Consider the following 13,025-nt stretch of genomic DNA (forward strand, 5'->3'; position numbering starts at 1 on the left):
AAACCAGCTAATACAGCACTAATTTTCATGGCTGACCTGCCGATTCTGGAAAGACAAAATCTGCCACTGGGGCCGCAAATGAAGCTGCCGTCTGCTTTGGAGCTTCTGAAACCACATGGTGGCAAACTCCTGTCCAAAGCTGGTGTCCTGATTTGAATCGATTGTCAGGTCGAGTTTCTCATAGCATGAGAATTATGGGAATATGGAATTGTTCTGGACAGCCTGTGTCCCCAAACTTCATCTTGGTTCCGTGAACATCAAAATGCTAAACGAACCATCAGTTGGGGGTCAGAGCAAATGCATCACCGACGAGGATAGGATTCGAACCCACGCATGCAGAGAACAATGGATTAGCAATGCATCGCCTTAACCACTCGGCCACCTCGTCACAGAATGAATGCTCACCAAGCTTTGACAAAGGGTCATCTGGACTCGACATGTCAGCTCTTTACTTGCGGATGCTGCCAGACCTGCTGAGAATTTCTAGCGTTTTCTCTTTTGACTTCTCACCAAACCAGGGTGTTTTAACACCCGTAACAAAGAACATATTTCTCCCACAGGATAATGCTGTGTTGCTGCTTTCTTGTTAATCCGGTTCGCTGCTACTCTTCCATTCGGTGTGCAACCACAGAAAGTAAAGAGGGAGACAGTTCCATTCCCTGGTCCCAGTTTGATTTTGAATTCACCGAACATAACCCGGATGTAAAAAGCAGCAAGCAGTCTGAGCTTGTGGCGCAACGGTAGCGCGTCTGACTCCAGATCAGAAGGTTGCGTGTTCAAATCACGTCAGGCTCACGAAGCTTTTCAGCGTCGGATTTTGTATTTGGGTAAAATTGGTATCTTGGTAAAGTTGATTGTTTGCGATTGTTCCCGAAATGACAGATTTCAAAACGATGGTAGAAATGATATTTTAGGGATGCTTCCGGTTCGCATGCTCAGTTTTGTTTTTGCACAGTTTTATATCTGAAACAATGTGTCAGAGTTGTGAGGTGTTCATTGCTTGCAAAATTAAAGCAAGGTCCACAGACTCAGATGTTTCTCTGGGTCATCAAAGGAGAGAGCTGACTGCTGGTGATTTAACAGGATGTTGGGAAGCGCACCCTGGCTGGACAATAACACTTAACATCAGCCCGAATCAAACATACTGAGAAGGACACACAGAGAAGCAGTAAGATATGATCAGGACACACACACAGCGATCGACAGAGAAGGTACCGAACAAACCAACAAGATACTGAGATGGAAAAACTGATTATGTTTGAAAAGGGATTTTCTGTTACACAAAGATAGACCTTGTTTTAAAATGTATTTCATGTAAGTGTAACTGCACTCTCTGCTGTGTAACTGTTCTCTCTGTTGTGAAACTGTGTCTCTGCCGTTGACAGATCTTTGCTGTGGTTGTGTCACATTCATCCCTGTTGTGTAAATATATTCATAAGACATGGGAGCAGAATTATGCCACTTGGCCCTTTGAGTCTGCTCCACCATTCAATCATATATTTCTCTCATCCTCATTATCCTGCCTTTTCTCCATAACCCATGATCCCCTTATTAATCAAGAACCTATCTATCTCTGTCTTAAAGACACGCAATGACCTGACCTCCACAGCCTTCTGCAGCAAAGAGTTCCACCGATTCACCACTCTCTGGCTGAAGAAATTCCTCCTCATCTCTGTTTTGAAGAATCGTCCCTTTTGCCTGAGGTTGTGCCCTCTGTTTCTAATTTTTCCTATGAGTGGAAACATCCTCTCCATGCCCACCCTATCCGGGCCTCGCAGTATCCTATAAGTTTCAATAAGATCCCCCCTCATTCCTCTAAACTCCAAGGAATACAGATCCAGAGTCCTCAACTGTTCCTCATACGACAAGCTCTTCATTCCAGGGACCATTCTTGTGAACCTCCTCTCGACCCTTTCCAAGGCCAGCACATCCTTCCTTAGTTATGGGACCCAAAACTGCTCACAATATTCCAAATGGGGTCTGACCAGATTCCCGGTTGTGTAAATATGAGCCATCTTGAGCAGAATTTTTATTTTCTGTTCTGCAAAGGTGTTTCTTGTTCGGTGAAATGTTCTCTGTTTTTCAGTGAAGATGTTTTCTGTGGGAAAACAATCAACAGGAATTTCAAGGCCGCAATTTCTGAGGCTTGGTTTCAAGACCAGACTTATTTCGGCCGAATGGCCTACTCCTGTTTCTGTTTTTGATCAATGATTCTGTGTATCAAATCAGTGAATTTAAATTTCACCAGCTGCCATGGTGGGACTTACTCCATGCCTCCAAAGATCAGTGCGGGCCTCTGGTTTACCAGCCCAGTGACATAACCTTTCATCCCTGTAAACAAAAACACTTCATTCAGCTCATTATTAAACCTCGTCCTGAATTTCAATCACCCAATCGATACAAAGCATTTTGCTCCAGTGAGGAACATCAATAATTTATCCAGATCAAACAGATATTGTGGAATTGTTCAGAGCTAAGATTATTTTAGAATTGAATTAATAAAATAACAAGGACGTACATTCTGAGAAAGCACCCTGCAATGTTTGGAAGAAAATGTGGATTTAATATGACGTGGGAGATCGGTTCCCAGGAAGCTCCACCAGAAACGACCGTGACAGGACCCAAACCTGCAATTTTCTGATATCATTACTACAACCCCCAAAGTCAGACACTTGATCCATAAGGCCACACGGTCAGCTCATAACTACTGCAACCTGATGTTAGTACCATGTGAATAAATACTGTGAAAATATTCTTTTCGTTCTATCTCTAGATGATCCACTGATTCCTAGATCCCTGAAAATACAAGGGAAAGTTCCAGCTGCTGTACATTGTATGTTTTGATGATAAAAGAGCCTTTCACGATGTGAGTTGTGAAGATTCATGAAACATGAGGGATGGAGTATTAATGTATGATTATAAGAGCAAGAGCAAGACAATGTTGGAGCTGTACAAAACTTTGGTGAGGCCACAGTTGGAGCACTGAGTGCAGTTCTGGTCAAATCACTAGAGAAAGGATATGATTGTACTGGAGAGGGTGCAGAGGCCATTCACCAGGATGTTGACTGGGATGGAGAATTTGAACTATGAAGAGAGACTATATTGGCTCGCGTCATTTTCTTTACAGCAGAGAAGGCTGAGGGGAGACCTGATTGAGGTATATAACATTATGAGGGTTATGGAAAGGGTGGACAGGAAGCAGCTGCTTCTCTTAGTTGCAGGGTTGATACCAAGGAAGCAGAATTTTAAGATGAGGGGCAGAAAGTTTAGAGGGGATTTGAGAGAAACATTTTTTCATCCAAAGCATGGTCAGAGTCTGCATTGCAATGCCTGGAAAGGTAGTAGAGGTGGGAAAACTCACTAATTTTACAAAGTATGTGGATGAACACTTGAAATGTCATAACTTTCAATGCTATGAGCCAAGTGCTGGAAGGTAGGAATACTTGTAGATTTAATGTAGGTTTGTTGGTGCAGACGTGATGGGTCAAAGCACCTCTTCTGTACTGTATGTCTCTCGCTATTGTCCTCAGACTTGGCTTCTCACGGACATGTGTCACCACTCTCTCCCCATGGTGGCACAGTGGTTAGCACTGCTGCCTCACAGAGCCAGTGACCCGGGTTTGATTCCAGGCTTGGATCACTCTCTGTGCACTGTCTGCACATTCTCCCTGTGTCTGCGTGAGTGTTCTCCGGGTGCTCCATTTTCCTCCCACAGTCCAAAAAATGCACTTGTTAAGTGCATTGACCATGTTAAATTCTCCCTCAGTGTATCCGCACAGGTGCTGGAGTGGGGCAACTAGAGAATTTTCACAGTAACTTCATTGCAGTTTTAATGTAAGCCGACTTGCGATGTTAATAAACGAACCTAAAACACTCCACAAATACATGCAGTCAGTGATCCTAACCCAGTGAACCAACACAAACCCCGTTCAGTAAAAACTGCAGCCAAACAAGGTTGTGTCACTGCACCAATTCTCTTTTCCATTTTCCTCACTGCAACACTGCACCTGTTCAGCCTGCACCATCCTGATGAGAAAGACAAAATCTCTCTTCAGTAATTGAGCTCCAGGCTGCAGGTAAAGCTTGTGTGGGTGCTCACGCAGAAACTTAGCCCCAGCTCACTGAGCATTCCTTCTGAGAAGCAGATGAGACTTTAGTTTGCAACATGCAGAAAACTAAAGATCAGTTCCAACATTCCTGACTCGGAAACACCCCCAGAAGCAGCATCTCCACATATTCGATTCCCTCCAACAGTGATGGCTATGCTTTCAATTCTCAGGGACCCAGCTCCAGAATTCCCTCTCTAAACCTCACTGCCTCCATTTTCCTTTCCTCCCCTTTCATTTCGATCGCGTTTCCTATATTTATTTCCTCCTTTCTTTCCCCCGAGTTCTACTTCTCTCACGCTCTGACTTTCACCAATCCTGTTGTTGCTTTAACTATCGTAAGTAAATTAGAGTTGTACAACGGTAATTCTAATAGCGGTTCCGCTTTAAGGATTCTTCACCCGCCTCCAGCTGTCTGATTTCTTTCGCCGCGGCTTTTGCCGCGGATCGAATTGTATGACGCAGTGACGCTGGGCTGGAGAAACAGCGCCGCATTCCGATTGGTGTATGTGTTACAGCGGCGTTTCTAGATTGGTTCAGGCCGATGTCAATCGTGATGTGGGCGGGTGTTGTGTGAAGCATGTCGCTCTATTGGTCAAGATTAAAACGTCATTTCCATTGTTCGCGCACATTTCACAGACTGAGCTCACTGATTGGATGATGCAGCCATCACTCAATCAGCGCAGAGCGTCTATTGGATGACAGAAATAACTCAATTTCTGATTGGTTTCCTTAGCTGTCGGTCACAGGTCGGTGACTGTGATTGGACAGAGGGCGGGGAATACACTGGTCCCATCAGACACCGGGCGGCGGTAAATTTCCGGCCAGTGGCTTCAGTCCCCGGGCCCGGATCCTGAGCTGGCGGCGGGGCTTCGGATGGGGGAAGGGTTTTGGGAGCGGGAATCCCGCCCCGCCCGGCTGTCAATCCGCAGCTCAGGGTTTCGAATGGCGGCTTCCTGTGTAAACATGTCACGCTGCAGCTCCCCAGTCTCGGCGCTGCAAACCCCGTCACACCAATCAGCACAGAGACTGGGATCTTCCTGTGTTCTTGTGTGGGGTGCAGTGCCACACCGGGTTAGAGAACCTCACTCTGCATCGGCCAGGGAGAAATACTGGAATCTTCCGGTGCCCTGTGGTGACTCTCAGTGGCTCTCCCTCATTGTTTGGTTCTCATAGCAGCCTCTCTCTCTCTTGCAGTCAGTCTGGCTGTTCCTGACTGAGCAGAATGGCCTGATCTCACCACGCATATTGAGATGGAGGAGCTGCCGGCCGAGACGAAGATGATTGAGAACTCCAGCCTTCTCGACACTCGTTTACTGAGGCCCAGCCCTTCATTCATCATTAGTTTCCTCAGGTTGTCAGGTACATTAACATCTTCATGTGCTGCGAACACTGACCTGACAAGTGGGGAGGTATCAGAGCAGGATGGTGCAGTCAACCATGTCAATAGTGTGGACAGATGGAGAGATTGTTCAGCTGGGTAAGATGGCACTCCCCAGTTCCATTCTTCTCTTTCTGGTCGTAAGCACAACATCACCCGCAATGGTTTCTCTTCCCACTCCTGTGCTGTTACCTCCCGAATCCCCCAAGGATCTATCCTTGGCCCCCCCACAAGGCACATTGACTCTGTTCCACCAAGAACAGCAACAACATCAGACAATACATAAATAGAAATCGCACTATGTTTCTGACAGGTTTTCCAAAAGTCACTGCATTCACCACAAAATCGGGCAAAGCTTTTGAAATAACAATTCTATGTGGGTAAACAAAGTGACGATTGAGACGTGAACCAAATTTCTGTCGTTTATTATGACACACAAAATACAGTAACTGTGAGTAAAGAACTTTTCAAGCTTGAGTAGTAAGGCCATGTATCACAGAATATTACAGTGCAGAAGAGGCCCTTCGGCTCATCGAGTCTGCACCGATGCAGGAAATGCCCTGACCGGGGCACCTAATCCCACTTGCCAGCACTTGGCCCATAGCCGTGAATGTTATGGCATGCAAAGTACTCATCCAGGTACTTTTTAAAGGATGTGAGGCACCCCGCCTCCACCACTTTCCCAGGCAATGCATTCCTGACTGTCACCACCCTCTGGGTAAAAACATTTTTCCTCAAATACCCCCTAAACCTCACACCCCTCACTTTTAACTTGTGTCCCCTCATAACTGACCCTTCAACTAAGGGGAACAGCTGCTCCCTATCCACCTTGTCCATTCCCCTCAATCTTAAACACCTCAATCAGGTCGCCCCCTCAGTCTCCTCTGCTTCAACAACAACAACCCAAGCGTATCCAACCTCTCTTCATAACTTAAATGTTCCATCCCAGGCAGCGTCCTGGTAAATCTCCTCTGCACCCCCTCCAATGCAGTCACATCCTTTCTATAATGTGACAACCAGAACTGCACACACAATTCCAGCTGTGGCCTCACCAAAGCTCTACACATCAGGACATCTCTGCTTTTGTAATCTATACTCTGATTGATAAAGGTGAATGTGCCATACACCTTTTTCACCACACTATTAACCTGCCTTTCTGCCTTCAGAGATCTATGAACAAACACGCCAAGGTCCCTTTGTTGTTCGGAAGTTCCCAGTACCAGACCTTTCACAGAGTACTCCCATGTCAAATTAAAATGTATCAATTTATAAACTTGAACTGAACCATAAATCAGCCTTCTCTAAAGATTGCAATCCAAAATCTCTTAATGCCTCATAAAATATTCCCCACATTCCTTCCATTTTCCTGGTAACATGTCTTTCCGCTCTATGAGCTGTATTTCTCTTTGAAAATGTGGATTCCAAACTGTGGATTCAGGCTCCAGATGTGGGCGTAGTAGCAGCTTATAGTGTTTCAGATCTTCAGCTTCAACCCCATTTTACTCCTTGATTTTTGGAGAAACCAAAGTTTGTCTATTTCAGCCTTAACTGTCATAGAATCCTTACAGTGCAGATGAAGGCCATTTGGCCCGTCGAGTCTACGCCGACTCTCTGACACAGCATCTCATCCAGAACCTATCCTGGTAACCCCACATATTTATCCTGCTAATCTCACTCACCAATATTAGGGAAGCTGGTAAAAGAGGTGGAGGAGTGGCATTGTTGATCAAGGATAGTTTAACGGCTGCAGAAAGGCACTTCGAGGGGGATCTGCACACTGAGGTAATATGGGCTCAAGTTAGAAATAGGAAAGGAGCGGTCATGTTGTTCGGAGTTTACTATCGGCCCCCAAATAGTAATAGAGATGTGGAGGAAGAAATTGCTAAGCAGATTATGGATATGTGTGGGGGTCACAGGGCAGTTGCCATGGGGGACTTTAACTTTCCAAATATTGATTGGAACCTTTGTAGGTCAAATAGTTTGGATGGGGCAGTTTTTGTGCAGTGTGTGCAGGAGGGTTTCCTGACACAATATGTGGATAGGCCGACAAGAGGTGAGGCCACATTGGATTTGGTACTGGGAAATGAACCGGGCCAAGTGTTAGATTTGGTTGTGGGAGAGCACTTTGGAGATCGTGACCACAATTCGGTGTCTTTTGTTATTGCAATGGAGAGGGATAGGGCCGTACGGCAGGGCAAGGTTAACAATTGCGGGAAAGGTAATTATGATGCGATTAGGCAAGAATTAGGGGGCATAAGATGGGAACAGAAACTGTCAGGGAAAGGCACTAATGAAAAGTGGAACTTTTTCAAGGAACAAATACTGGGTGTCCTTGATAGGTATGTCCCTGTCAGGCAGGGAGGAAATGGCCGAGTGAGGGAACCATGGTTCACGAAAGAGGGGGAAGTCTTTTGAAAAGGAAGAGGGAAGCTTACGTAGGGATGAGGAAACAAGGTTCAGATGGCTCGATTGAGGGTTACAAGTTAACAAGGAATGAGCTGAAAAAGGGGCTTAGGAGAGCTCGGAGGGGACATGAGAAATCCTTGGCGGGTCGGATCAAGGAAAACCCCAAGGCTTTTTACTCTTATGTGAGGAATAAAAGAATGACCAGGGTGAGGTTAGGGCCAGTCAAGGACAGGAGTGGGAACTTGTGTATGGAGTCAGTAGAGATAGGCGAGGTGATGAATGAATACTTTTCTTCAGTGTTCACCAAGGAGAGGGGCCATGTTTTTGAGGAAGAGAAGGTGTTACAGGCTAATAGGCTGGAGGAAATAGTTGTCCGGAGGGAGGATGTACTGGCAGTTTTGAATAAACTGAAGGTCGATAAGTCCCCTGGCCCTGATGAAATATATCCTAGGATTCTTTGGGAGGCAAGGGATGAGATTGCAGAGCCTTTGGCTTTGATCTTTGGGTCCTCACTGTCCACGGGGATGGTGCCAGAGGACTGGAGAGTGGCGAATGTTGTTCCTCTGTTTAAGAAAGGGAATAGAAATGACCTTGGTAATTATCGACCGGTTAGTCTTACTTCGGTGGTTGGTAAATTGATGGAAAAGGTCCTTAGGGATTGGGATTTACGACCATTTAGAAAGATGCGGATTAATCCGGGATAGTCAGCATGGATTCGTGAAGGGCAAGTCGTGCCTCACAAATTTGATTGAATTTTTTGAGGAGGTATCTAAGTGTGATGATGAAGGTAGGGCAGTTGATGTCATATACAAGGATTTTAGTAAGGCGTTTGATAAGGTCCCCCATGGTCGGCTTATGATGAAAGTAAGGAGGTGTGGGATAGAGGGAAAGTTGGACGATTGGATAGGTAACTGGCTATCTGATCGAAGACAGAGGGTGGTGGTGGATGGAAAATTTTCGGTCTGGAGGCAGGTTGCTAGCGGAGTGCCACAGGGATCAGTGCTTGGTCTTCTGCTCTTTGTGATTTTTATTAATGACTTAGAGGAGTGGGCTGAAGGGTGGATCAGTAAATTTGCTGATGACACCAAGATTGGAGGAGTAGTGGATGAGGTGGGGGGTTGTTGTAGGCTGCAAAGAGACATAGATAGGATGCAAAGCTGGGCTGCAAAATGGCAAATGGAGTTTAACCCTGATAAATGTGAGGTGATTCATTTTGGTAGGACTAATTTAAATGTGGATTACAGGGTCAAAGGTAGGGTTCTGAAGACTGTGGAGGAACAGAGAGATCTTGGGGTCCAAATCCACAGATCTCTAAAGGTTGCCACTCAAGTGGATAGAGCTGTGAAGAAGGCCTATAGTGTGTTAGCTTTTATTAACAGGGGGTTGGAGTTTAAGAGCCGTGGGGTTATGCTTCAACTATACAGGACCTTGGTGAGACCACATTTGGAATATTGTGTGCAGTACTGGTCACCTCACTATAAGGAGGATGTGGAAGCGCTGGTAAGAGTGCAGAGGAGATTTACCAGGATGCTGCCTGGTTTGGAGGGTAGGTCTTATGAGGAAAGGTTGAGGGAGCTCGGGCTGTTCTCTCTGGGGTGGAGGAGTCTGAGGGGAGACTTAATAGAGGTTTATAACATGATGAAGGGGATAGATAGAATGAACGTTCAAAGACTTTTTCCTCAGGTGGATGGAGCTATTACAAGGGGGCATAACTATTGGGTTCATGGTGGGAGATATAGGAAGGATATCAGAGGTAGGTTCTTTACGCAGAGTGTGGTTGGGGTGTGGAATGGACTGCCCGCAGTGATAGTGGAGTCAGACACTTTAGGAACATTTAAGCGGTTATTGGATAGGCACATGGAGCACACCAGGATGATAGGGAGTGGGATAGCTTGATCTTGGTTTCAGAAAAAGCTCAGCACAACATCGTGGGCCGAAGGGCCTGTTCTGTGCTGTACTGTTCTATGTTCTAATATATTTGGGACACTAAGGGGCAATCCAGCATGGTCAATCCACTTAACATTTGGAGCATGGGAGGAAATGCAAACAAGGGGAGGATGTGCAAACTTTACACAGACAATCACCCAAGGTGGAATTGAACCTGGGTCCCTGGAACTTGAATACAGTATCCGAGTGTGGGATTTACTCACACTCTGATACAGTGAGAGTGTGGGATTTACTCACTCTGATACAGTGTGAGTGTGTGGGATTTACTCACTATGTTGGTTTGTGAAGGTGGGGTTCATTTTGTATCTTTCAGTCTCAGGGACTGCATGTGACAGATGGAGACTCATTGTGTATTTGCCAGTTAGTGGGGGCTGAGAGTGAGCGCGGGATTCATTCACTCCCTGAGATGATATGCCAGTTTGGGATTAATGTTGTAGCTGTCCTTCTCGGCCACTATATGAGGGGGCTGGGTTTATTCTGTACCTATCAGTCTTTGTAACCATCTGTGAGATTCATCCTGTATTTGTCAGTCTCTGGCAGCGTGAATCAGTGTGATATTGATTGGATATCTTTCAGTCTGTGGCATTGAGTGTGCTCTGCTGTTCAATGTGATAGTGGAATTCAGTCTGTATCTGTCAGCTACTCACATTGAATTGGAACGTGGGAATCGTTCTCAAAATCTGGGAATCTTTGACACCAATTCTGCATCTGTTTATCTTCAGTGCTGTTTGTGAGAGTGGGATTAATTCTGTCAGTCGGTGGTACTGTCTGAGAGATTGGGATCAATTGACAGGGCCCTGCATATAAATATATGCTGCCTCTGGCCTGTGTAAGTGAGACACATTGTTATATATGAGGAACTTCAGTTTTTGAGATAAACTGGTGAAGTTGGGACCACGTTCCTTGGAGCAGAGAAGGTTGAGAGGAGATTTGATAACAGTATTCAGAATCATGGGGAGTCTGGACAGAGTTGACAGAGAAAAACTGTCCCCATTGTTGGATGGGTTGAGAAGCAGAGGGAACAGACTTAAGGGAATTGGGAAAGGGAGGAATGGATACATGAGGAGAAACGTTTTCAAACAGCGAGTGGTTATGGTCTGGGATGTGGGGCCTGACAGTGCGCTAGAGGCAGCTTCAATCAAGGCCTTCAAGAAAGAATTGGATTATTGCCTGAAAATGAAGAATGTGCAGAGATGTGGGGAGAAGGCGGATGAATGGCCCGAGGTGTGTTACTCACTTGGAGAGCCAGAACTTGACAGGCCAAATATCCTCTTTCAGTCGTGTAACAAGTGTGTCTCTCTGTGAGTTTGACTATGTTGATTACGCACATCAGATTCTGGTGCTGTATGTGAATGTGGAATTCATGCTGTGTCTGTCAGGATCTGGTGCTGGGTGTGAATGTGGGATTATTATGTGGCAAACCCGTTTGAAAATGTGGGTCTGTAACTCTCATTCTTTAATAGCTGTGTGGTGTTAGAATGTAACCGGTGACAACTTTGATTGGATGTAATGAGACTAATGGGAACAAGATGTAAGGGTCAGCTGACCCAGTGAACCATGGAACCAATTACAGAGTGATGTAATAGTCAGCTGACTCACTATAAATAAGGAACTATGCAGAATTTTGGAGAGCTTGGATTGGCCCAGGCAAGACCCTAAGTTTGGAGTCATGATGTTTCTTATTAAACCCTTTCTTTGATTTATAAGTTGGAGTAAGTTTTGTTGTATTTTCATTAGCTGCATTTTGAAGAGTTCCTTCTGAAGAAACATGTGCTGTTTGTGCACATTCGGCAGTCTATGTGGGTTTGTGATGATTTCTGACCATGTCAGTGGTACCATATATGTGTGTCAGATTGATTCGTGTCATTCAGGATCAGGTACTGTCAGTGAGTTCAGTAACAGTCTGTCTCTGTCAGTGTCTGGTAATGAACATGTGCTCGAGAATGATTCTGAATCTGTCAGCTGCTCTGACAGTGCAGGATTCATTACATAACCTCAGGCTCTGTGGCTGTTTAACAATCTGAATTCATTCCACGTTGAAATTTCAGCACAGAAACAGACCATTAATGTTGTGGGTTTTAATGGAATTATTGAGAATTTGGCCTAGTGTTAAATCACTTTCTATTTGAACACAATTGGGAAGGACCATGGATCTTTTCATCTCACAATCGTTGCAAAGTGAAAGAAAGTGATATTCAAATTTTATTAATCAAATTGATGCTTTCATCATTCACTCTGGTTGTAAGAACTTTATACTTGAATGTTTGGCTTAGCTATCACTGTTAGAATATAATATCTGCCATACACTGTATGAGGCATCAGGTTGGGTATGTGATCTGTATCTCAATCTGTACTCATCAAATTTATATGTATTCTTATTTTAATGATCACAGTTGGTGTCTCAGGTTATCCGATCATTCAGTTGTATCTGGCATTTAACTTAATTCCAGCCAATGCTGCAATATTTTAGGACTGACACACTGACAATCTGATAGTGGGTGAGAATTTGGACTGGGATTTATGTATCTCTCTGTCAGTGGTACTGAGTTGGGGGTGACATGGGAACAATGTCTGTCTCTCCTGCTCTGACCGATTGTGGATTTAAAATATATCTCTGGAACCACATCCAGTCCATGCTGGCTCTCCATGCAACAATCCAGTCAGTCTCACTCTCCTGCTCTATCCCCAGAGCCCTATCAGTTTATTTCCCTCAAATGTCCATCGCAATTCATCTTTCAAATTATTAATCGTCTCTGCTTCCACCCTCAGAGGCAGCGACTTCCAGGTTGTTACTCGCTGCATGAGAAGTTCTTCCACACACATCCCCTCTCTGTCTCATCCCAAAACCTTCAACTGGTGCATCGTCCTTGTATTCTCAGCGAATGGGATCAGCATTTCTTTGTCTAGTTGATCCACACCTGCCATAATCCTGTCCACCTCTATCAAATGTCCCCCTCAATCTGCTTTGCTCCAAAAATATCAACCCCAGCTTCTCCAACCTAACCTTGTAGCTAAAACCCCTCATTGCTGAAACCATTCTGGTCAATCTCCTCTGTACCCACTGAACGATCCTCACGTTTCCTCAAGGGTGCTGAGCAGAACTGGACTCAATACTGCAGCTGTAGTCCAATCAAAGCTTTCTAAAGGCTCAGCATAACTTGCATGGTTCTGTACTCAATGCCTCT

The 13,025-nt window shown here is 45.1% G+C and overlaps 2 non-coding genes across 2 annotated transcripts; one reads left to right on the forward strand and one right to left on the reverse strand.

The window, feature by feature from the left end:
- Positions 1 to 306: 306 nt before the first annotated feature.
- trnas-gcu (transfer RNA serine (anticodon GCU)) lies at positions 307 to 388 on the reverse strand. The gene has a single exon. It is a non-coding gene; the product is annotated as a tRNA-Ser (tRNA).
- A 335-nt stretch (positions 389 to 723) lies between these two features.
- trnaw-cca (transfer RNA tryptophan (anticodon CCA)) lies at positions 724 to 795 on the forward strand. The gene has a single exon. It is a non-coding gene; the product is annotated as a tRNA-Trp (tRNA).
- The last annotated feature ends 12,230 nt before the right edge of the window (positions 796 to 13,025 follow it).

This window comes from Mustelus asterias, unplaced genomic scaffold (assembly GCF_964213995.1).
Source record: "Mustelus asterias unplaced genomic scaffold, sMusAst1.hap1.1 HAP1_SCAFFOLD_35, whole genome shotgun sequence".
Lineage (NCBI taxonomy): Eukaryota > Metazoa > Chordata > Chondrichthyes > Carcharhiniformes > Triakidae > Mustelus > Mustelus asterias.